Source organism: Gopherus evgoodei, chromosome 9, assembly GCF_007399415.2.
Source record: "Gopherus evgoodei ecotype Sinaloan lineage chromosome 9, rGopEvg1_v1.p, whole genome shotgun sequence".
In the NCBI taxonomy this organism is placed as follows: domain Eukaryota; kingdom Metazoa; phylum Chordata; order Testudines; family Testudinidae; genus Gopherus; species Gopherus evgoodei.
Genome location: NC_044330.1, coordinates 103559375 through 103581101, shown reverse-complemented (window position 1 = coordinate 103581101; position 21727 = coordinate 103559375). Strand labels below are relative to the sequence as shown.

The window sequence follows — 21727 nt, the reverse complement described above, 5'->3', positions numbered from 1 at the left end:
CTGAAAGGTTGCCGACCCCTGGGATATAGTTTGGCTCAGGGCCATTTATATCTAGAATAGTAGGAGTTGAAGGTCATGCTGCATGGTATGTCACTGGAAAAATAATTTCCCTTATATTTAAAGTCTCAGATTAAATTAATGACCTCACTGTCACAATAATGTTGGGATTCTGCATGCACAAAGGCTGGACTTTAAATATCATTAGCTGTAAATTGTGCCATATGTCTTTTGAAAGGACATTTTCCCCAGGTTTGCAGTAAAGTCTCAGATTTGAACTGTGGTCTCCATATCAGGATTTAGCAACGATCCTGGACATGGATCCACATTGGCTCAGAAGTCATGCATGAATCCATATACAGGACTCATCTCTGATAGTAAATTTTATAGGGCACAGACTATATATTATTTGTACAGTACCGCACACAATGAGGCACTGATGCAAACTGGGGTCTTTGGATGAAGATAAAGTTGATGATGATAATACAAATAACTGGTATCCTTAATATGCCTTTTTTTCAAGCAGGTATCTCTACTAGTAAACACCTAATTTATTATGTACATAATAACAATCTTAGATAATAACTAATTAAAAAGCTAAACCAATACACATAAAAAAATTGCAAAGAAAAATTGATGTTTTCCTGGTGCAAAGATTAAAACCTGCTGAAATCAGCCACTCCTCAAAGCCCTGCTTTATTGTTTCAGATAGTTTGCTATGTCAGAATTATTTCAGAAATATTTCAAACATATGGTTCTCCCAAATATGTTAAAGATGTTCTCAAGCTATTCAAAACTTCATGCATATTTACAGATAGCTGCCTCTGCATATCTACTTTCTTTATCTTGGCCCAAATTTAAACTATACTTATGTAACAGAAAAATTGGATGCCTTTGAGAAACAAGGCTTCAGTGTGACTTTAGCTGGTGGTATTGATTTTATGGACACAAACACTGAAACCCAGATTCTATTTTTAACTGTCTCTCTTGGTTAAAAAGAAAACATATCAGGACATTTAGAAAATGTGGAGAGGAAGTAATGTAGCTCAAACTCCGGGGACTGTTAAAGGAAATGAGTCAGCGAGTTGCTAAGTAAGGGAAGTTGTCTGTTTACACAGGAGTTAAAAGAGTTAAAGAGCCTGTTTATGAAATTTCCAATCTGCTTTTCAGACCAAAGCAGATAGAATATTAGGATACATTTGGGATAAGCGTGTCCAGACCCCTGAACCTTGTGAGGTTTGTCTATTGCTAGCACAGACACCAAATATATGATCTGCCACAGACATGGGCAAAAGTCAGAAGCCACCACAAGACAAACTTTCCTGACTGTTAGCAAACAAACAAATAGGTCATGAAATCATTTTTTTTCCTTTGCAGATCATCTTTAACCCTGTCCCAGGGTTAGTACCTGCAGGAGTGATGAGAGTAGTTGTGTATCCATGGCACAGTCTCTAGCCTTTTCTTTAGAAACTGACAGAAGAGGATCCATAAAGATGAGCTGAGGTGGAGTATTTTGAGTGTGTGAGATGGACACCTCTGCGTGGGAACTGGGCTGAGACTGTCAACTCATTATTTGGTCTATGGCTAGTTAAAATGTTACTACAGCTTTAAGGCACTCCTTATATGCCTTAGTCTCAAACATGAAAAAGGAGAAAGGCTTCTTCTGCTGAAATGGATTGAATTCAGACTTTGGAAAAAATCTTGGCTATGGCACATGTCTATTTGTGATCCAGTCTTCTGTACTTTCATAGCGGAATAGCTCACATAGTTCAGTCAGCAGCCCTGATTTCCCAATTGGAAACAACAGCTAGTGAAGAAATCCTTCCCGTTAGTCTGAGAGAGTTGCTGCAGGAATTGTATGCTGCTGTCTTTCTCAGATCCACAGTCAGATGTTGATCTGAATACTGCAGAACTGAGAATTGAAAGTAGCCTTGTCCTAATGATTGTTTTTTCAGGCCCCATAGCTGGCTCTATTCATAAGTGTATAGTTTAAAAAGTCTAACAGAGCAGGACGCAAAATGATTAATATTGGAACTGGTTTACTGTCAGAACATGAGAGCATCTGTTATTTTGACCAGCTACTCCTTGGCCACAGCAGAAATCCTGCCATTAGTGCAAATATAGTTTGTGGTCCCTATTAGTGCAAATCACAAAAACTAAAACACACTTCAGTTCAGCAACTCGACTCGAGGAAACCCATGGCTTGGGTGGCAGAAGTGGAGGCACTTTGGCAGAAATGGCAGGAAGTTTACACAGCACTAATACAGTCAGCAGTGCAGTCCACGATCACAAATCCAGACAGGATTTAGGGACTACTGTGTGGTGATGCTAGAACCACAGTATCATAGTGTGCACTCACCCCTAGAGTGCTTCCTTGGGTCTCTAGCACCCCCTTGTGTCCTGGTTCCACAATGGTCTGCCACCTCTGCGGCCTACTCCTCCACCCAAGTCAGCTTTCAGTCCAATCCCCTTCCAGTATTAACAGCAAACACATTAAATCTTAACTCAAAATAGCCACCTGGGCGTTAAATACCACTCCTTCGTAGAGATCCAAGGTTAAGCCCCTGATTAGGCCAGGTCCCCTGGGTTAGGGCAAGGACAGCAAACCTTCCCTGTCCTGACTTAATCCAGAATGGGCCCATAGTAAAAGCAGATAGTTGTTTATATCGGGCCTGCTGAGCTCTGAGTGACCTCTATCTGCTCCCGGCCCTTCTAGACACCTGAGGACCAACTCTCAGTGGGTTTTGTCTGCATCTGCTCATGGCAGGACTCCTTAGACAAGCCCTGGAGATCTGAATTCCTAGCCAGACATCCAGAGCTGTCCCTTGGGTAGGCTAAATCAAAGTGACCACTCTGGGCCCTGCGTTGGCACGGTCAGTCCCGGAAGAGACGAAGCCATCCCTTCCGCCCTGGGCCCCGCATCCCCCTAGGGATGGCTCTCAGGCATCTTCATAGGATGGGGTGTACCAAGGCAGTGGCTTATCTGATAAGGGTAGCAAATTCCTGGTACACCCCATCACATATAGGCTTTGGAATTATAGCACCAAAGAGAAGGACAAGGTCTCAGCAGCCTAAACTAAGATCTCCTTTTACTGTGGAGTCCTGTCTCTCCTGACCCCTGCTAGAACGCTACTATACTGTATCTGCACTCGCTCTGTTTGAGGGCTGTTGCTCCATCACTTTCACAAACACTAAACGTATCCCTATGTCTTTACACAAATGTGTGAGTAGGTGGGGTTTTAAAGAGTGAAGAAACTAAGCTTAAAGACATTGGGCCAAATCCCTGGTGTAACCCCATTGGTTTGTAACTTCTGCAGGATTATATCAATTGATGAATCTGGCCTATTGGCACCACTGATTCTGAAAATGGCTTTAAAAATTAATATTGTAATGCAGTTTATAGCAACATTTGCTGCTATTTTTGAAGAGGTTGCTAGTGAATTATGGGGAGTAGTGGTAAAAACTGTTGACTCCGATTGGTTGGGAAGACAAGGGGGCTACTGTTGTTGGCTTATCGTCTTACATGTTGTGTTTGATTTTTACTGTTCTTGCACCTGGAGCCTGTGATAGTGACAGCTTAAAAATGAAATAAATCCTGTCCAGGTGATGAGATGGATTGTATTGATGCAATGCAGATAACAGCGGGGCTGCAGCCGGTCTCATTTTGTTGATGAATCATATCATGGACTGCCAGTGATGCCTGAGTGGCCTTTTAATTGTCTTGGGCTTAAGCAATAACTCCTACCTGAGAGATCTGTGTTATGTGATCTGTTTCTAGTACATGTCACTTGACAAATACTATGTTTCATAGGGTGGTGAGAGAGTAGTGTAGTTGGATTCTGATTTCATGCTGGTGTAAAGCTGGAGGAACTCACATGAAGTGACTCTGAATTTGCCTCCAGAGCAGAATTCACCCCTCATTCTTTGAAAATTAACTTCCTAACAGCCTCTTTTTTCTTGACTTGCTTTCCTTTTTTTAAAAAACAGTTTGTTTATTTGGCTTTTATTCTTTCTTCCATTTCAGTACTTCCCTGGCAAAAAACATCTATTGGGCACTTAATAAAAGTTCTTTCAGCTATAATTGTGTGGGGAAACAGTGACACCCAGTGGGTACTAAGGTTAGTGTATAATTCATAAACATCCCCTGGCTATGGTCTATTTTCCCATTTTCCCATGCTGTGTGTTGGACAGAGTAACTATTATCCTGGCACATTTTGTGTAAGGTTATAATGGATAGCTCCAGCTCTAACAATGCAAGGATTAGCATCCCTTCAGAATAAAATAAAAATGAAACCCCAAGAAATATTTTTCTTTGCATACATAAATGCATTATAAGAAAAAGCCATTACTGATATTTGACACAGTTATATTAAAAAGAATAAACAAACTGCTGCTTTGGTTGCTTATATATACAATGCTAAACAAATATACTGCCATCGTCTGTTAAGGCGATCTTGTTAAGATGGAAACTCTTGTACTGCATGTTCTGATCTCAAGGACAAATGTCAGGGCCTAGAGAGCTGTATCTAAGGTCTGCCTCACAGTGCACTTAATTCAGTCACTTGCACAGTAAGAAGAGTTGCCACTTTTTCCTAAAAGCCCTAACTGGGCTGGTGCCCAGCCTCATGGCCACCTTAATTCAATGCCTCTTCGTGGACGCACTCAATGGATGGGGCTGAGGTTCAAACCCCTTGGTAAGGGCCTTGAGATCCTGCTGTTACTCCAGTAGCAGAACAGCTGTGGCAGTGTCATGGGCTAGCTTCCTAAGTACAACACCTCCTCCACATCCTCAGACTTCCAAGCAGCTAGCATGTGCCCCAGCTCATGCTGCTGTAGCTACACCACTGTTATTATAGCTACTGATCGAGCTGATCGAAGCCAGCTCAGATATATTTACATGAGCTGCAATTATACCTCCTGATCACCTGAAGACATACATGCCCCTAGTGCCACACTGTGGAGTGGAAGGTGGTAGCCAGCATACTCTGGGAACTGGGCCAGCTGGCGTAAATCAGAGTAGTTCAATGGAGGTGTACTGATTTATACAAGGCCTCTTATCTAGATTGCTTCCATCCCTCCTACGGAACATTTCCTCCATTTAAACAAAGTCTAAAGCTAGTGCCCATCAATCTCATCCCTAACACAAATCCCTACAAACTACATTTATGAATATACAATAGAGAGGTCTCTAGTCTGCCTTTAGCATAATGCTCCTCAAGAGGGTTGAAGATCCTGGAGTCCTTTGTGGAGTTAATCCCATATTCTTCTCTTTGCTATTTATCTTGGGGAATTTATATGCAAAAGCTCAGTTCTCTCAACCCCTCCTGGATTATTAATTATTAGTATATTGCACTTTTAGCACCTTTAATCCAAGGCTCTCAATGTGCTTTACAAACATTAATTAATAAGGCCTCCCACAGATGGAGAAATGGAAGCTAAGTGATTTACTCAATGTCACACAGTAAATCAGTGCTCAAAAACAGAGTCTAGTAGTCTTAACTCCCAGTCCCTGGCTTCAGCCACAAATCATGTATTGCAACAGGATTTCTTTGGGAGATGTGATGTGATAAAATGGAGTATTACTGTGCATCACAGTGTAACCACAGATGGCCAGCTTGACTGTGGGGGAAAGGAAAGCAAGAAAGCAAAAAAGAAAGACCCTCTTAAAGTATGTCTACACTGGAGCTGGAGGTGTAATTTCTAGTGTAAACAGACACACCTGTGCTAGCTCTGATTGAGTTAGCTTGCTAAAAATAGAAGTGCAGCCACAGCACCATGAGTAGTGGGAGGGGCTAGCCACGGAGTACATTCCTAGGGTCTCAGATGGGATCATACTCGGGTTGACTAGCCCATCCTAGTGCTCGGGCCACTGTGGCTACACTTCTATATTTAGCACACTAGCTTGATCAGAGTTGGTACAGTGATGTCTGCTCAAACTGGAAATTACACCTTTCAGCTACAATAGAGACATACCTTAGGTTGGTGTGTATTGTAATGGGAGAGGAGTTGCATGACCTATATCCAGTAAAGATATAAGCATGTGCCTAACTTTATTCACTGTTCTTGGCTCGTTAGAGCTCAGATCAAAGTGTAGTCCCTGTTCTTATTAGTTTAATATCTGATATGTTCTTTATTTGAGAACTGTATATTAAATTGATTTATTCAATGCGAGCAGCCCCTCTGACTTTCAGGGTGGGGGCCTCACATTAATGGGAGTGCCAAATGTTCCCCTCAGGCCATTTAGTGGGCCATACAGCACAGATCTCTGAAATAAATGACATTTATTTATTCATTTTATTTGCAAGTCACTTTTCAAACATTCCCCCTTTCTCATCAAGAAGTCATGCCTCTTAGGTTTGTAATGACTAAAATAACTCTAATCATGGGAATCTCAGTGTCTGTATCCTTATCTCCCGTCTGCTTTCTCTACTGTTGAGAAAAACAAGCTGTAATGTGATGAGGTCAATTGCAATTTGCCTGAATTGAATGGATAGTCTGCTTTAGGCCTCAATCAATAGGCTGCTCATATCAAGCAAGGAGTGTTTAATAGTTTTTGAGTAACAAATATTTGTTAATATTTCTTTTTTTAAGTCAGCTTTTCCCCACTTTTACCCAAGTACCAGTCAGAAAGCAATCCTGGAAAAGATTCGCATGATATGATGCCTGCTGCTTTTCAGAGAACTGCATAGTAGAGAGCTTTAGTAGGGCTTTTTGAGTGTAATAATTCTGAAAGGGGTCTAATGAAAAATACAGAAAAGTGAAAAGAAATATTGGTAAAACCAGGGCTCCGGGGATGGTAATAAGATTTGGGTTGTGAGCTGATGGAGACTCCATCCAGCTCCTCACAAAAACTATGCTATGGGAGAGCCAAAAAGTTACCCATCTGGAAGCTTGTGGATTTAAGAAAGGCAGTTCAAAAATAAAACTACATATACCTACAAAAGGAGCATCCCCATAGATTTGGCTATGTCAAAGGGTCCCTCTCCTTTCCCAGACCCTGGTTCTCTCTGTCGGGGGGTCCCCGGGTCCCTCTCCTTCCCAGAGCCCGATTCTTTCTGTCAGAGGGCTCACGGGGTTCCAATCCTCCCCTAGAGTGTGGTTCTCTGTCAGAGGGCTGTTTTATCCCCAATTATCAGCATCTGCCCAAGTGAATCAGCAGTAATTAATCTGCAGCTGCCAGTTGGATTCCAACACCTGCTAGTAGAATGGGCAATAGGAGAATCTTGCCAATAGAAGAATAGGTCCCCTGGCTAGTGGCTTGTCTCTGACCCTGTTCAGATGTGAATGGCAGAGTTTATCACCAAAGGAATTTTTTGGTGTCAGTTCTGCTCCTTTTTAGCCAATACCTACATTACAAAACCACCATCACAGCCAGCTCTAACTGGCTCCTTGGATGGCAGTTTCAGCAGATAGAGAAAGATTGAACGGGCCCCTTGCCCTTACACTCCCAGAGATTGCTCTTCCTATCAAGGTCATAGTTCACTGGAGTGTTGATGGAGCGACTGCTTGTACTATTGCTGTTCCCCAGGTTCTATCTGCTCTGTGGGCAAATAGAGGAATTCAACTTGCTGCTAACTTTCATCAGTTCTAAAACCGTGGGAAGGAGAGTCACAATGTTGAGTAATTTAAAGATATCAGATATTATTAAATGCAGATATTTATCTACCCAAACTCCAGTAAGGATCACTGAAGGCCTGGTCAGTGGATGTATAAGTCAACTGTACGTGTAAAACTGGTTTTAAACAGATAATTTGATATTATGCTTCTGCATTTCACTTAACTCTCCTTACTGACCTGTAACCCTCTCCGCCCAGCTCGCAAGCATCTTTCCCACCTCCACCTCTGCTTTCCCTCTCTTTCCGTGTTGTCACTATTACATATAAATCTCACCCAGGATTAATCTAGTGCAATATTTGCTTCCAGGGCAGTAAATGTCTATTCCAAGGTCTCATCACATCAAATTCTTTCCAAGGCAACACTGTATTCAGAATCCATGATTCCCGCAAACCACAAAGAGACTGTCCTACTAAAATCAGGTATGAAACTGATCCCTCACCAGCAGGACCTACTTTGTCATTCCTATATATTTTGTACCGGTATTAGCACATCCCACTGATTGTCATCATTATACCCAGTTTCTGTGATGCCTATTATATCAATATCCTTATTTAATACCAGGCACTCAAGTTCACCCATCTTAGTATTTAGACTTCTATCATTTGACACTTTCACCACATATACACCAAATACACTGGAAAATATTGCCATTTTAGACTGACATTGTTCCTGCCTAGCTCTACAACACATGCTACCACAAGGGGGATGCAGCGCTGAGGCTCAAAACTTGGAACTTTACACCTGGGACAGGCCGGGACAATAAGTGTTATGTAGGCAAAGTGCTCAGCAACACTAACCCTGGGACCAGTGGTCACCCCTGCCCATCTGACATGAGTCCTATAGGTCAGAGCTGCGGCTGTTTATGGATGTCATGGGTTCTTGGCTCTCTTGATTCCCCTGCTTCAACTGGTCTCAGAATGTGGAATTTGGGGAATTGAAGAGACATACACACTGTGGCACTCCTGAACTCTACAATGAATGTTAAGGCTCTGGTTTAGCTGGTCAGACATGCTTTATAAGGTTCACATGAGGCCAAAGGTTGCATTATGAAGTGTGCATGACCAGTTGTCCATGCTATCTTTTTAAATGATCAACATGAATCAGCACTGTTGGTGTATAAAATGTTCAGTGTGAGTGGATGCTATAGAAAACTTCAGTTAATGGGATGTGAAACCTTCAATGCCAGTTAATCTCACCCAGGAATAACTGATCACCATGATCAGGGTTATCCATAACTGATAATTTTTTTTAATCAAATTAGAGGATTCATTCATTTTTCCTTGGACTTTTAGTATGCATACAGTGACCTGCTAAAACCAAGCTGTATTAACATTTAAGGGACCCCAAAAAGCTGAATCTTTTGTCACATTTTTAAGCAAATAATTCTTAACGAGCTGTAACAATAAAATGATTTGGTTGATTCCTTAAAAATTTCCAAAATAATCTACTCTGGTTCAAAAGATCCACAAATTCATTGGTGAAAAGATTTTCTCTGTCTAAAGTTATAAGGTGAATGAAAATTTCAGTCTTACAATTGAAACCTATGTATGACATTAACAGCTTGTATGGAGCAGCTCCCAAATGGTGGTACAATATGTTATTATTTATAGCTTTAAGAATTTTGAAGGAATTTTTCTTCATAAAAGCATGCATCTTTCCCCCTTGCTTCTATTTTATTTTATATTTTTCAGTAAACTAATCTAATCTTTTACAATATAGCTCACTAGCTGGGTTCTGTTTTATGATCTAATATGTTACTTATAACCTATTCTTTTGCAATCGTTAAACACTTGGAATGTTAGTGATCAGAGGTCGCTCTAAAGTTCCATCCAGCCTGTTAGTTCTGCATATGGGCCCTAATTCAGTAAGTTGCTTAAGTGCATGTTTAATGTTAAGCACATGAGCAGTCCAATTAACTTCAGTCACTGCAAACTTGAGTGATGATTTTGCCATCTTCTCAGCAACATCAGAGAAGAAATACACAACTCAGAATTGGTCCTGTGGGGGCATGAGTAGCAGTGGTTATTAAATTTGTCTCTGTAATATTGCTCTGCTACTACATGAGAGCTTTGTTTTGCTCTTCATTTTGAGCCAATGATGTGAGGGGACTGCAGATATTCAAAGTACACTCAAAACCAACAACAGCATTAGGTCAATCTTTTCTCAATTCTGTAAATATTCTCTTAGGGAGATGTGGCAGTCACTCCTTTGATTGGCACTGCCGTTTTTTGAATTTTTAGATTAATTTTTTAACCCTTTTTCTCATTTTATTTAGATTATTGGTATTCCACAGTGCAAAACCACAATTTACCTTAATTATTACTTCTACCTTAATTACTGGCTCTCCACATATTACAGAAACATGGTAGTAACATCAGCATTTGAACTTGTAGGACAGTTTCCATTAGAAATGATATTTTGAACCTACCTCTCTAATGTTCTGTCTGAAGTTGAGTTTTAAGTCATATGAAAATTGTGGGAAAAGATGGATGTTATTGGGATAAGCCATTTTTGTCTAACTTTTTCTATTCGTAAAAGTATGTATAAAAATATCTTTATAAACTTGTATGCAGTGTAGTTGTAGCTGTGTCAGTCCCAGGATATTAGAGAGACAAGATGGGTGAGGTACCAACTTCTATTGGTAAGAGAGACAAGCTTTCAAATTACACAGAGCTCTTCTTCAGATCTAGGTAACGAACTCCCAGCATTACAGCAAAATGCAAGGTGGGATAGAGTGTTTAGCATAGGCAGTTAGCACATATTGTAAGGGACCATTCAAGATAGATGGCTCATTAACACCTCTGCAGTCATAGGACAAAAAGAGGCGGTTAGTGAGTTACAGATTATTGTAATAAACCATAAATCCATGGGTTTTAGTATCTAGAGAGTAATGAATTTAAGTTTCCAGGCTCATCTTTTTAAAGAGCTGTACAGGTTTCATTTGAGGATGAAGACTTATATATCTGGAGCTGATCAGATATAGAGTGATCACTTTCTATGGGTCATCTTAATTATCACTTCAAAAGTTTTTTTTCCCCTGCTGACGATAGCTCATCTCAATTGATTAGACTCTTCCAGTTGGTATGCATACTTCCATCTTTTCAAGTTCTCTGTATGTATAAATATCTCCTGTCCGTGTGTTCCATTCTGTGCATCCGAAGAAGTGGGCTGTAGCTCACGAAAGCTCATGCTGAAATAGATTTGTTAGTCTCTCAGGTGCCACAAGTACTCTTGTTCTTTTTGTGAAAAGTGTTCACCCACAGGTGATAGTTTGTTTTTGTCTTTTATCATTTTCCTGTGTGAGTTCATTCGAGAGCGCAGTGATTGTCCAGTTTTACCCATATAATTGTTACTGGCCATTTAGTGCACCGGAGGAGGTATAGGCATGCATGGGAGCCAGGGGAGTGCACAAGAATAAAAATTTGGCTGCTTTTGGAGGGGCACTGGAGCAGCTAGCTCTCCTCCCCCCTCCCCAGGCTGGAGGAACTGTCTCTTCCTGGCACCTGAGGACCTGGTTCTCCCTGCAGCAGTCCCAGGCTTTCTCCCCTTCCCCCCTCAGCCCTAGGGCCAGAGGAGCTGTCATCTCTCACCCAGGCCAGGCTGGAAGAGCAAACTCTCCCTGGCCCCAGAGTTCTGTGCCTGCCCCTGCTCCTCCTGACTCTGGGGTGGGAGCCATGGATCTTGAAAGGTGTTTTGTGGAGGGTGTTGTAGCAGATATTGTAGCAGCCGAGATATGTCTGCAGGTTTTGCAGCTGTTGTTCTGGCGGGGTCTGGTGCTGCTTTGAGTTGGTATATCTTGGTCTGTGTGGAGCTTTCTTCTGTTGATGAGCTTGGAGAGATTGTGGTGGGGAGGGTTGAGGGCCAGAAGTGGGGGTTCAGGAAATATTTATTTCAGGATGGGGTCCCCATTGAGTATGGATAGTATTTGTTTGATGATGCCCCATATGGGTTCCAGTGTGGACAACTAGGGATGTGCTGTCAGAGGGGGCCTTGTTTCTGTATTGAAGCAGGTTCTCTCAGGATAGTTGGGTGGCCCATTCCATGATGCAATCTACTTGCCTGGTGGAGTGTCCTTGTTTGGTGAAGGTGGCTTAAAGTGTGTTAAGTTGTATATCCCAAACTTTCTCCTCAGAGCATATTCTGTGATATCTGAATGTCTGGCTGTACATACAGATTTCTTGGTGTGTTTGGGGTGATTACTGGATCTGTGAAGGTAGGTGTGGTGATCTGTGGGTTTCTGATATATGGTTATCTGTAGGGTTCCACTACTGAAGTTGATTGTGATGTCCAGGAAGATGATGCTAGCGTGGGAGCATTCCCGATGGAGTTTAATGGACAGATGGTGGTTGTTGAAGTTGTGGTGGAAATCTGTAAGGCAGTTTAAGCCATTTTTTCCAGAGGATGAAAATATCTTCAATGTATGTCAGGTATATAATTAGTTTTGTGGGGCCATTTGCCCAGAAATTCTTCTTTAAGGTGGCCCATGAAAAGGTTAGCTTATTGGGGAGCCATCCTAGTACCCATGGCTGTTCCCATGGTTTGGACAAAGTGTTTGTTGTTGAATGTAAAATTGTTATGGGTGAGAATGAAATGGATCAGTTTGGTGATGTGTTTGGAGTGGATATCTGAGGGCTGTCCATTGTCTTGTAAATATCTGAGGCAGGCAGCTATGCAGTCATTGTGAATGCTGTTGGTGTACAGAGATGTGACATCCATGGTGACGAGGAGGATCAATTGCTTCTTTGGCCAGAGACAGTTCTCATGCATGTTCTGCCAGGCTGATTGCGATTTCCACTCCTGTATGTCATGCTGAGGAAAATAATAAAACAGTATGGGCTGTAGCTCTATCAAGATGTGCATGGCACACACAGTTCTATGCCTCTGTTCCATCAAACCCAGATGGTGCAGCATCTCTGCTTTCCTACTGCCTGGTGGAAAGCAATACATAGATAGAGGCAAGCTGGCAGAAGCTTAGTTTGGACAAAAGGGAGGCACTGATAAGTGTGTTAAGGGAAAGTGGGGTGATTGTCCTTCTTAACCTTTTTTCATTTAAGAAGTTTTTAATTTCGGGTGCTGCTGGATCCTCAATGTACCTGGAAGTACAGGTGGCACCAGGGGCCCAAAGCATCATTTTACAACTGCATTAGTTTAACAGATGCAGTTGTAAAATTTTAGACAGGTAAGGGGAGTATCAGAGGAGACAGGGAGAGTGTGGGGGCCCTGAGCTACGGGCGGAGTGGAGAGGAGTCACATGGAGGGTCATGTGTGAAGTCACATGCCCCGCTTTGTGTCCCTCCCATGAGTGCAGTACTGACAAGAAATGACTTCTGCTTGCATCACTGGCTCTGCCTGGGTTTCCTTGTTTGTGAAGCATGCATCTTGGGAAGCATGTAGACAGTCCCTGGGGTGGGTTCCTAGAGGATGAGTTTGTAGACTTCTCTTGGAGTGGTTTATAAACTTTGTTTTACCCATTTGTGCTTAATAAGAATTAATGTATTAATAAGGAGGGTGAAACATTTTGGAGTTATTAGATGCAAATCTGAGTCTCTGGAAGTTGCTTAAATATTTGTGCAAGCATTATAAAGTCCTTGAGCTCTGGTGTAGAATTTGTAAGCAACAGAAGAGAGTCTGAAGAACTTGCAAGTTCCCATGGGACATGGAGTAAAAGAGTGAGAGAGTTTCCATTGTAAGCTCATTTTTACACTCTGTCATATACGTGTACCATAGTGGGACAGTGGGCTATGGAAGGTTCAGGTTTCTTGCATATATTTATCAAAGTTACAAAAATAAGATGTTAGTATATCTGATCCATAACAAGTGTGTAGAGTGGAGGAGGTTTGGGGGAGTGGTTGTTGTATGGTGGTTCTCAGATCAGTATATAATTGTGGGAAGGGATAAGCCTGATCCAAAGTCCACTGAAGTCAAGGGAGACATTCTGTTGATTGCAAAAGGCATTGGATTAGGCCAGTGGTTCTCAAACTGGGGCGGCTGCTTGTGTACAGAAAGCCCCTGGCGGGCCAGGCTGGTTTGTTTACCTGCCCCATCCGCAGGTCTGGCCAATTGCGGCTCCCACTGGCCACAGTTTGCTGCTCCAAGCCAGTGGGAGCTGCTGGAAGTGGTGTGGGCCGAGGGACGTACTGGCCGCTGCTTCCAGCAGCTCCCATCAGCCTGCAGCGGTGAACAGTGGCCAGTGGGAGTCGTGATCGGCCAGACCTGCAGATGGGGCAGGTAAACAAACTGGCCCGGCCCGCCAGGGGCTTTCTGTACACAAGCGGTGGCTCCAGTTTGAAAACCACTGGATTAGGCCTATAGTGAGGGACTTTAACTCTTATTGGAAATGTACTGTATGTGGGTGTAAGCAAGCTTCTGGCCTAGAAGTGGAGGGTGAGTATGGATATAGGCTCAGTAAGCTTTCTGGGGCAGGACTGGTGTCTTTGTTTGTATATGTCTGTATAATGTACAGCACAATGAGGCCTCATGGAGCTACTGTACCATAAAGATAAAATAGAATAAAACAATAATATTAATACAGTTTAAGGCAAATCTTAATAAAGATTGTTGAAACTTAATGCCTCACTTCTAAACATTTAGTGATATCAATATTTCCGGCTACAGCAATCTGAGTTTTTTTGGCTTAAAAGATATATATTTACAAGCTTAAAAATGCATTTTGTCCAGGGATATGCATACAGCTACAGTAGAGCTATCTACTAGAAAATATAGAGAATCTAACAAGAAAGCTGTTTGTACGCAGTCATGCTTTCAACATTCAATCAGTTTTGATCAAATTAAATAACAAAAGTGAATAAATGTGATAGCAACTCTCCCATAATTACATATAGTTTAGTTTGGGGATCAAATATAAATGTCCGGCTGTATAAAGGAAGCTCAGTCCAACTGGGAAATGAATGTTCTCCAAACACCATTAACTGCTGCATAATGCAGAGTTGAGGTATTCTGAGAAGGGCACACCTATTTACTTAGACAGTGATTCATGGAATTATTTGAGAAGGATGACAGCCATTCTGTGCTGAAAGGTCTAACAGAAACAGAAAGCTGCTATTAAGGCTCGGAGCATATGAATCTTTCCATTTCAATAAAATGGCTAGTGGCAAGATATTCTAGTGAACCAGACACCCACATTGCTCATCCTGACAATCAGACTCCCAGCAGACAGGCTTTCAACATAATTACAGTACACAGAAGTTTGGAAGATCTTAAAAATCTCCATAGCAACCTCCACCGCAAAAAATCTTTGCATATCCAAAGAGGAGTGAAAACACCCTAAGAAGGATTGTGCATCTGAACATTCTATTTGGGTCTGAACAGCCAAACATAGTTTTTGTGGTGGAGCCATTTTGTACTAGGCTTCATTTCATTACATGTATTGCATAAGGAGATTTTTTAGCTTTTTGTCTCACATCTTCCTCTAAGCTTCCCAAAGAGATTTTTCACTCGAGAGCCTGGGGCTGTTGGATATTACACCAAACCTCTGATGTAGTTTGTCAGAATGACGGGTAATTGATATTAACAAAGCCTATCCCAGCATGGTTCTCAGGCTCTCTCAGTCACCTCTAGTGAATACCAAAAAAACATTATTTAAAGCAGGTAAAAATGTCGATGTGATTAAACCTACCTCTGAACTAAACACCAGAAAAAGGAATATAGGGGTATGGCAAAAGGGGGAAAGAGAAGTCCTGTGTGCTTTGTGTAATGGCACATAGAAATCACAATAAAAATACTTACTCATAAACTCATAGACTTTAAGGTCAGAAGGGACCAATGTGATCATCTAGTCTGACCCCCTGCACAAAGCAGGTCACAGAACCTTACCCATCCACTTATATAACAAACCCCTAACCTATGTCTGAGTTATTGAAGTCCTCAAATTGTGGTTTGAAGACCTCAAGCTGGAGAGAATCCACCAGCAAGTGACCCATGCCCCACGCTGCAGGGGAAGGCGAAAAACCTCCAGGGCCTCTGCCAATATGCCCTGGATGAAAATTCCTTCCCGACCCCAAATATGGTGATCAGCTAAACCCTGAGCATGTGGGCAAGACTCACCAGCCAGCAGGAAAGAATTCTCTGCAGTAACTCAGATCCCATCCCATCCCATCACTGCCCACATGGCATACTTATCTGCTGATAATCAAAGATCAACTGCCAAAATTAAGCTATCCCATCATACCATCCCTTCCATAAATTTATCAAGCTTAGTCTTAAAGCCAGATATGTCTTTTGCCCCCGCTACTCCCCTTGGAAGGCTGTTCCAGAACTTCACTCCTCTAATGGTTAGAAACCTTCATCTAATTTCAAGTCTAAACTTCCTAGTGTCCAGTTTATACCCATTCGTTCTTGTGTCTACATTGGTACTAAGCTTAAATAATTCCTCTCCCTCCCTAATATTAATCCCTCTGATATATTTATAAAGAGCAAGCATATCCCCCCTCAGCCTTCTTTTGGCTAGACTAAACAAGCCAAGCTCTTTGAGTCTCCTTTCATATGACAGGTTTTCCATTCCTCGGATCATCCTAGTAGCCCTTCTCTGTTCCTATTCCAGTTTGAATTCATCCTTCTTAAACATGGGAGACCAGAACTGCACACAATATTCCAGGTGAGGTCTCATCAGTGCCTTAAATAACGGTACTAACACCTCCTTATCTTGGCTGGAAATACCTCGCCTTATGCATCCTAAAACCGCATTAGCTTTTTTAAAAGCCATATCACATTGGTGGCTCATAGTCATCCTGTGATCAACCAATACTCCAAGGTCCTTCTTCTCCTCTGTTGCTTCCAACTGATGTGTCCCCAGTGTATATCTAAAATTCTTATTATTAATCCCTAAGTGCATGACCTTGCACTTTTCACTATTAAATTTCATCCTATTACTATTACTCCAGTTTACAAGGTCATCCAGATCTTCCTGTATGATATCCCGGTCCTTCTCCGTGTTAGCAATACCCCCCAGCTTTGTGTCATCCGCAAACTTTATTAGCACATTCCCGCTTTTTGTGCTAAGGTCAGTAATAAAAAGGTTAAATAAGATTGGACCCAAAACCGATCCTTGAGGAACTCCACTAGTAACCTCCTTCCACCCTGACAGTTCACCCTTCAGTACGACCCACTGTAGTCTCCCCTTTAACCAGTTCCTTATTCACCTTTCAATTTTCATATTGATCCCCATCTTTTCCAATTTAACTAATAATTCCCCATGTGGAACCGTGTCAAATGCCTTACTAAAATTGAGGTAAATTAGGTCTACCGCATTTCCTTTGTCTAAATAATCTGTCACCTTCTCAAAGAAGGAGATCAGGTTGGTTTGGCATGATCTACTTTTAGTAAAACCATGTTGTAATTTGTCCCAATTACCATTGACCTCAATGTCCTTAACTACTTTCTCCTTCAAAATTTTTTCCAAGACCTTACATACTACAGATGTCAAACTAACAGGCCTATAGTTACTTGGATCACTTTTTTTCCCTTTCTTAAAGATAGGAACTACTACACCTCTAGGGATGCAAGGTAGCCATAAAGTTGTCTTAACTGGTACAACCTGTAGGTGGCTTTTAAAAGCCTTGTCCAGGGCTACATTTGGAGAGTACCTGAACACAGCTGCCAAGTGTTGTGCAGCTCCATGAGGGATAGTTTATGCAAATTATTTCAAAATATGCAATTTAGCTCATTAAATATTTTGCATATTTGCAGTATTGATTTTTTAATAATGTGCATATCTGTAAATTTGTATGGCCATAAACTTCAACCTAAGGTCAACAACTCTGTCCAAGCAGGTGTGGGAGCAGGACATGGCACTGCACAGGGCTTGGCAGCTGTGGCAGCTGGATGAGAGCTGAAGGGTGTCTGGGGAGTAGAGGGTGTTGGGTGGCAGCAGTGAGGGAGGCAGCGGGTTTTTGAGGGTATCCAGAGGGAAGCCAAAGTAGCTGGGAGCTGGGTGTAGTTAGGTTTGTGGAGCTGTCCAGGGGAGAGCTCAAGGGAGAAGCTGGAGACAGTGGGGCTTGTGGGAGGTGTCTCTGGGAGAAATGGGGGTACCTAGGGAAGGAAGTTTTGTGGGAACTAGGGTGGGATGCCAGGGGAAAGATAGAGGCAGATGGGTAGAGTGGCTGAGGGTTGGGTAGAAGCTGGAGGCATCCGGGGCCTGTTGCTGAATGAGGGAGCCTGGGGCCAGTACTGGGTCCCCTTCACCTTCCTGGCTGCTTCTTCCCTGCTCAGGTCCAGCAGTGGGAGCTAACTGAAGTGTGACATTTGGGAGCAAGAGGCAAGGCATTCTGGGTGGGATACTATCCACTCAGTAGGAGACACGAATGAGCTCCATCCAGACTCCTTTCAGGGCTCTGTTCAAACCTCACTTTTTCTCCAAAGCCCACTAACAATAACAGCAGTTGGAAGCTGGAGATGCCAAGTGGAGAGGAAGAGGTAAAGAAATGCCAAGCTCTAGGATGGCAAGAACCGATCCATCTTGAATTAAAATGTTATGTCAATCTTCATACTGTATCAGATACCTAGATACCATGGAGAGAGAGATGTTATTCTTTTCAGAGGCTGTCATAGGGCCGCCCGGGGGGGGCAAGTGGGGCTGGGACCCCCACGAGAGTTTTTCGGGTTCCCGGGAGCAGGGTCTTTCACTCGCTCAGGGGCCCCGTAAAACTCTCGTGGGGCCCGGGCCACCGGAGCTTTTTCCACTCCGTGTCTTCAGCTGCAATTTGGCGGCGGGGAGTCCTTCTGCTCTAAGACCCACCACCGAAGTGCCCTGAAGACCCACGGCGGGGTGGTCCCTCCATCCTGGGACCTGCCACCAACGTTCTGGATCTTTGGCGACAATTCGGTGGTGGGGGGCCCCCCACCACCGAAGACTCCAGGCTCCCTGAATCCTCTGTGCGGCCCCTGGGCTGTCAGCCTCTGATCCATAGAGTCTTTCCTGGCAGCTGGCAGAATTAAATGGTTTTAGAACCAAGTAGCAAGGAGAATGAAGTATTGGAAGGGCAGATGGGCCCAGGAGAGGATCTCTGTTATGAAGTAATGAACAGAGAGAAGAGGTTGGAGAACCATTCTGGGGAAATTACTCAGACCTCTGTCACTTTCTAAACAGAACTAAGCAGAAGATGCCGTAGCTCATCTTTTTTCAATTCCACTTGATATTTCACAATGTTGTAAACTCTGGACTTTGCTCTTGCATGCACATCAAATTTTATCCCCCATGGATATGCCCGTGCCATCCTATAGGCTGCAGAGAAGGACAAAATGATTTGTCAATGAAGAGTTATGGCAGGGGTCAACAAATCACAGGTAGGGTAATAAAGAAGGTGGCTGGCAGACAGGTTTGTTGTTACAGCAGATTTTTCAATAACTCTAAGGGGTGAGAACTCAGCTGGAGATGGTCTGCTGTTCCCCAGCTGATCCACATAAAGCCGCAAGGCAGCCCGTCTGATTTCCATTTTGTGCCAATAATGCGCTTTGTTGTTTGAAAGGGTGAAATGTGTGCGACGTTTGGCAAAAATCTACCTTGATTTTCATTTGCTACCTCCCTATCAGGTGAGTTTTTGAAAAGTATCTTGTAATGGCTATAAAGTTTTTATATGTAAATGGAGTAAATGTATAAGAACAACTGCTTGTGTTGACACTAAACAGAAAGTTGAAGTTAATTTTTTTCTAATTGCTACATTTTATAAAATCTTTTAAATGAGTTTCGCAAGTGCAGTAATCTGCTTTTTTCACTCGACTGTGCAGATATCAATTAATAGCTCAGTTGCTTTATTGAACTAAATGTCTGTTTAGTTCATCTGGCTACAGAGCGACCATTTCCATTTTCACAGTGCTAAGACTGTAGTGTCTATTAGCACAGAACGCAAGGCAATGTCCTCCGCTGGCACAAATCTGCACACTCCCCTGAAATCACTGAGGTTATTGGAGTTATACCAATTGGATCTGGCCCCACAATTTACAAGTTAAATACAACATTGGAAATTAAGGGCTCGATCCTGCAGAGCTCTGAGCTCACTGGCGAGGTGGTGAGTGCAGTGGAGTCCCACTGAAGTGAATGCGGGAGATGCTGGCAACTCACAGGGGTGCTCAGCACCGAAAGACAAAGCTAGCTGCTAGGGGCTTTTCTAGACCCAGGATAGAACAGCTGTAAGTACGTTATTTTAAATTGACTTAGTGAAACTGATGTGAAGCTCTGTGTGGACCCACTTGTTTCAGTATAAATCAGGCTTCCTTTGGTTTAGCTTAAATGTACTGAGAACAGGTTTAAGCAGAACAGAACTATAAGCCTCTCTTAAACGAAAATAATAGTGGCATCAAATTACTAAACTGGTGAAAATTTGTGTGTAAAAATGAGAAGAGCTGATTTTGTTTGACTTAGTTCTTTCCCATATTTTCTGTGCTAAATTAAATCGTTGATTTCTTTCTTCCCCCCTCCCTTAAATTAAAAAAAAAAAGTAGGACCCAATCCTCAGCTGGTGTTCCTGACGTGGTCCCCCGCCCCACTTTAAATTGTTTGTGCAGCTCAGTAGAGAAGAATTATTTGTCCAATCTAATGAAATTATGATGTTTACAAATACAATGTAGACACAGGTCCTGATGCTGAAAACACTTAAGCACATGAGTAACTGTACTCACATGGTATCCCCATTGAAGCCCATTGAGCGGAAGCATTATGGTACTTTAAAGCAGGGGTAGGCAACCTATGGCACGCGTGCCGAAGGCGGCATGTGAGCTGATTTTCAGTGGCACTCACACTGCCCAGGTCCTGGCTACTGGTCCGGGGGCTCTGCATTTTAATTTAATTTTAAATGAAGCTTCTTAAACATTTAAAAAACCTTATTTACTTTACATACAACAATAGTTCAGTTACACACTATAGACTTATAGAAAGTGACCTTCTAAAAACGTTAACATGTATTACGGGCCCGCAAAACCTTAAATCAGAGTGACTAAGTGAAGACTCGGCACAGCACTTCTGAAAGGTTGCCGACCCCTGCTTTAAAGAATAGCTTTTGAATGAATGTAATGCTCCTGTGAGTTGCCCAGCTGTCAGCCTTGGACACTGAGGCTGAGATTTTAAAAAACAGAGACCTATGTTGTTAGGCTCAAAGAGCCACATTTAGGTAACATATGTAATTAACTGGTCTGATTTTCAAACGTGCTGACTCACATGCAGCAACTCTCACTGAAATCAGAGAGAGTTTTGCCATGACTTCAGCAGGAGCAGAAGCTAGTTCACGATGCCCAACGACATCACTGCATAAAGGGTCTGATCAGCCCCCAAGTGCCAGTTGTGCTAGTGCAGAAGTTGCAATGTACTGTGTGTGTCTCCTGCACTAGAGAATAATGAATCTGCTACTTGCACTGAAGCAAGATCTTTAGTGCCATGATGGAGGCCTGGGGATGGATTCACAAGCTGGACTTAGTCACCTAAATCCAGCATTAAGGCACCACTTGTTTTCAGCCAATGCTCAGCTGCCACCTAACCCTGTAGGTACCTAAATTCCACCGTACTGTCCTATACAGGCCTACATTTCTGCTAGAGGGCATGCACAGTCACCTCAGCCGTGACGCTGCCAGGCAGTTCAGCTCCGCTAACTCACAGCAGGATTCACAAGGTAGGTTCTCCCCCACCTATCTCACCTGCAAGGCCTGATCTGGCTGATGCACTCTAGGGCAGCTTCTGAGCACATCAACTGATCTGGCTCTCCACAAAACACAGAGGGTGATGGTGCAGGGAATGCATCACCCACATTCTCACTGAGTGCCCTAATCTCTGCACTCCAGAATCAATTGCTCTTTTTCTCTCTGTCTCTCTGGCCCAATGAATTAATTTTGTAGTACAAAGGGGAACAACTTCAACAGGCGAGACAGAGGGCCACACCTCAGAATACCCCACAGCCCAGTGGTTAGGCCACTTATTAGGAAGCTGGGAGACCTGGGGTCGAGACCCTGCTCCACATCAGGCAGAATGGTGTCCCACATGCTTGGTGAGTGCTCTAGCCACTGACTGTTGGCTAGAAGGGAGATATGATCTCCACTGTCTCGTCCTCCTTGATTTTTCTTGGGAAAGGACTGACCTGGTTTATGCACCTAACTCCCGGAGAGGGTTCAC

General features: G+C 42.8%; 1 non-coding gene across 1 annotated transcript; it reads left to right on the top strand.

Moving 5' to 3' along the window:
* Positions 1-6050: 6050 nt before the first annotated feature.
* On the top strand, positions 6051-6239 carry LOC115658135. The gene has a single exon (XR_004002170.1). It is a non-coding gene; the product is annotated as a U2 spliceosomal RNA (small nuclear RNA).
* The last annotated feature ends 15488 nt before the right edge of the window (positions 6240-21727 follow it).